The sequence below is a fragment of the Nanorana parkeri genome, unplaced genomic scaffold (genome assembly GCF_000935625.1).
Source record: "Nanorana parkeri isolate BGI_ZX_2015 unplaced genomic scaffold, ASM93562v1 scaffold100, whole genome shotgun sequence".
In the NCBI taxonomy this organism is placed as follows: domain Eukaryota; kingdom Metazoa; phylum Chordata; class Amphibia; order Anura; family Dicroglossidae; genus Nanorana; species Nanorana parkeri.
In genome coordinates, this window is record NW_017306368.1 from 1,659,025 (window position 1) to 1,663,577 (window position 4,553).

Below are 4,553 nucleotides of genomic sequence, written 5' to 3' on the forward strand. Positions count from 1 at the left end.
CTGCTGAAATTTAATATCAGAATGACTGCTCTCCCACAGTCTTGAACTAACTGTGCTTGTAGATGATCAATGAACTATACATTATATATATTGATGTCAACTTGTAGTGCATAGGCTGGAGGCTTTAGAGGCTCTAAGCTCCACGGTTTGTCTACATATGCATGGAAGTCCCCTAAGTTGGGGGCCATAAATAGATTTACTTACAGGACATTCCAGACCTCGATGGCGGGAGGAAGGCCTAAAAAGTCTAGAAAACAATCGCAAAAGAAACAGCTTGAGATTCGGAAATCCAAGATGGCCGAAGCACCATCTTCATCCCCTATACAGCAAAAACAGATTCAAGCTAGGCATAGTGATGTGGAGGATTCATCTGACTCAATGCATCGGACCACAGTGAGTACAGATTTTTCGGATCAAAAATCACCAGCCTCCACGGCCTCCCTTATAGAACGCACAATGGAGGAAATGTTATCTACTCAGCAGCATTTCCCTGCGGATTATAAACCTCCAGATGAGCTGAGGTTACCTTTCAATCTAACTTGGTGAAATTTATTTGGGGAGGTAGAGGACATCGCCTACCTAGGAGCACGCTTTATGGTGCCAGGGAGTCAGGGGGGTTAGGAGTGCCTAATATACTCCAGTACTATTGAGCTGCACGTATTGCTCAGCTATCTTCATGGAGTCAGAGGCAGCTAAAGACATGCCCATAGATTTATTGAAATGGCTACCTTGTAGGCTGCGCCCGCCTATTATGGCCCCTACCCTCTCTGATTCTCTGGCTCTGTGGGACCGTGTTAAAAATCAGGGAAATATGAGCTCACATCACACTCCTCTTGCCCCTTTATTTCAAAATCCGGCGTTTGCACCTGGTGCTTACTCTAAGTCCTTCCAATGGTGGAAAGATAAGGGCCTATATAGAATTGGTCAATATCTTAAGGGGGGGAGACCTTTGACTCTGGAGTATTGCTGCAGGGAACATCTGGGTATGCCATCGTCTGAGTTGTTCCGCTACTATCAAATTACTCATTTTTTGCGAGATAAATTGGCGCGGACCGACTCGGGTGGGGACCTTACCCGTATGAACATTGGGGTCTTCGGGCTATAAACCAGAGAGGGGTAATTTCCCTGCTGTACTCTATAATGATAGAATCCCCCCCTAAACAGCCATATATGTGGGCATGGGAAAGGGACTTGAAAAGGGAGGTGCCAGAGGAACTATGGAGGCGTCGCTCAAGAGTGACAACCCAGGGCCTGCTGAACGTTTCATTGTTAGAAGCCAACTTTAAAGTTCTTTCCAGGTGGTACCTGGTGCCATCTAGCTTAGCCCGTATGTACCCAGGGGCATCCCCTATGTGCTTTCGGGGTTGCGAACTGGGAGGAACCATGTACCATGTATGGTGGACGTGCCCTCGGATCCCTGCATACTGGGCAGGGGTTTTCAACTTAATCTTCCGGGTAACAGGCGTGAGGGTTCCTAGAGATCCCAGTTATGCTCTCCTTAACGATACGCTTCCAGGGGTATCCAGACACAGTACTCGCTTAATTATGTTCATGTTTTTGGTGGCTAAAACCACGATTGCCAAAGCTTGGAAGGCACCTAAAGTGTCATTATGGCAAGTAAGGGCCAAGCTGTCATGGATCATGATGACGGGTCCCCCCGACTAATTATAATTATAATTATAGCTTATGGGTTTGTCCCTCCCTTTACAGGCCTTTACATATTTTTATTTTTCTTTCTTTCCTTTTTCTTTTCTTGTTTGTTTTTCTTTTTTTTTTTTTTTTCTTTTTCTCTTGTGTTAGGTCTCACGTTTTTTATGTATGTAAGTAAGTATGTATGTAGTAAGTTATGTGAGTCACGGTACCAGCGGTATGCAATGTTTTGTATAAAAGAGTTTCATATCAATAGAAGCATAATAGGGATCACTTAGCGATCAAATCCCCATGCTTGAAAGGGGGAAAGTATGGGGGATTCACTTTAGGGTAGATCCCTTTTGCTAAGCAACTAGAAAGGGATCGTTCTTCTTCCTATTGTCGAGGTACGAAGGTTAGACTTAGTAACAAATGGGGAGAAAACAAAAACCCAGTAAAATTAAATGAGCAATGTTATGTTATGTTGCGTACGATTGGTACTGTAATGTTCGGTTATATGGTGTAATTGTATTAGAATGTGTCGATGAAAATAATAAAATATTTGAAATACAAAACGTTTTTGCAGCATAATGTAAAGAGTTATGGTTACCGTCACAGACATGGAGAGCTGGTAATATGCAAACCTGATTTATTGATTTTATTGCTTTTTTTGATTTCACCTGGGAGATTTCAAATTATTTTTTTCCTTGTAATACCAGAACAATAAATGAGGGAAATGTGGGCTGCCAGGGCAAAAGTCAAAGACAGTAGTAAAAAAAAACCCCCACAGGGGAACGAACCTTTGCCTATGCTCTTCAAAGTGTTTTTTGCTTGTTGTCTATGTCTCCATTTGAGAGACTTTCTCATTTGAGAGGAAAGGAGGTAATATCGCCCCAGTGGGAACATGGACAAAAAAAATTGATAAAAGGAGAGTGCCCCTAAGAAAAAATAAACTAGAAAAGTGGAGACAAATATTTTTGAGGTTTAGGCAAAACTATATTATATAGTAAAACACACTATTTTTATTAGACATTCTTAGATTTTTTTAGACAAAAATATGGACACAACTTATGGTCTATAGCAGGGGTAGCCAAACTCTGGCCCTCCAGTTGTGGTGAAACTACAAATCCCATGATGCATCTCTCTCCGGGAGTCATGTCTGTGAGATTCTTGCAATGCCTCATGGGATTTGTAGTTCCACCACAGCTGGAGGGCCAGAGTTTGGCTACACCTGGTCTATAGGAACATTTTAAAATGCTGCTTTAACCTCATCACCTATAGAAGCAAGACAGAAGCAATTTTCAAATAAAAATTTGAGCTGTATAATAGCTACTCCTCCTCAATCCTCCAGCTTGAAATAAAAGAATCCCACACGAAAAATAATACAGCAGGTCCAGTTGCCTTGACTTATTTTTTTACAGATACACCATGACCTGGATAAATGAGAACCTTTACAGACATATTGCAACACATTTTGGGGAGAAAACTCTTAAACTTGTATGAGAATATGAAAATACAGCAAACAAATTGGCAGACTATAGAAACCAACTGCGCTTCAACCGCAGATGCTGACAACAGGGGTTTGTACCTTGCATTATACATTTGGAATCCACAGTAAAGGGCCACAAAGCCAAGCTGATACTACATAAGGCCCAGAAACAATTGATAAATGAACATGTATGTCAAACCCATTTCACAGTTGATGCTTTAAAACATACTATCAATCAGCTAGAAGAGAGCCTGATTTTGCAGCTACCTGCTGATACTTGGAGGACAATAACATATTTCACGGTACACGCACAGCTAGCTCAGCACACTAAGTGCAAGGAGAGGCAACAGAAGAAGTTTTCCATTTTGTTATCCCGAACTGCAAACAGCCATACTAGGGAGGAACTAACTTGGAGACAGAAGAAGGAAACAGGAATATTGCAGAACAAATAGAAATGGGTGAAGAACCTGTCAGACAGGGTGCTCACCCAGCCCGAGATGGATGTCCTTGCTAAAGGGTTGAATTTCACAATCACACCCAGAACCATCCCTGTAGTGGATATTATCTCAGCCACTGAGGCCTCGATCCACAGTAACAAGGTGCCAAAGGGTGAGGCTGAACAACTTTGGCCAAAAAGTGTCTGCAGCCCTGGCCAGTGCCAAACCACCTCCATTAAACCTGACTACAGAAGAAAGGAGGGCAGTTACATCCCTGAAGAAAGACAAGAGAATCACCATGCTGCCTGCTGATAAAGGAAGATGCACAGTTGTACTTAATACATCTGACTATGATGATAAGGTGACTGCACTTCTGAATGATAACAACACATATGAAGCCCTAATAAGAGACCCAACCAGTAGTTACAAGAAGAAAGCTATAGACCTACTACAACAGCTGGAAAAGGACAAAGCCATTGATTTTGCTATGTATCATCACCTCTACCCTGGTGAAGACTCTCCGTATCTTAGGGACTTCCGAAGATACATAAGGATGGGACCCCTCTCAGGCCAATTGTCATCAGTATAAACTCTGTGACTTATAACGTGGCAACATTCTTAGCCAGAGCCCTTGCCCCTTCGTTTGGAAATACACAACACCACATACAGAACTCTCAGGATTTCACAACCAAAATCAAGAACTTAATATTGGGCACAGAAGAAACAATGGTATCCTATGATGTCACATCCCTCTTCACCTGCATACCCACCTCAGAAACAATTAAAACAGTGAGAAAATGTTTGCTACTAAAAAAACCCTTGGCAGCAGAACTGAACTTATTCAACAGTGTACCTACTGTACATCTAAAGAAAAAAGGTCACTCCTTTGAAGACAGTCAAGTATGCATCCTAGACAGGGAGGGGGACTGGTTTAAAAGACATGTGAAAGAGACCATTTATGTAAAAATTGAGAAGCCAAGCTTAAATAGAGGTGGTGG

The 4,553-nt window shown here is 42.1% G+C and overlaps 1 pseudogene; it reads left to right on the top strand.

Annotated features, from left to right (window-relative positions):
- Positions 1-3,057: 3,057 nt before the first annotated feature.
- LOC108784165 overlaps positions 3,058-4,553 on the top strand; it is a 3,477-nt pseudogene continuing 1,981 nt past the window's right edge.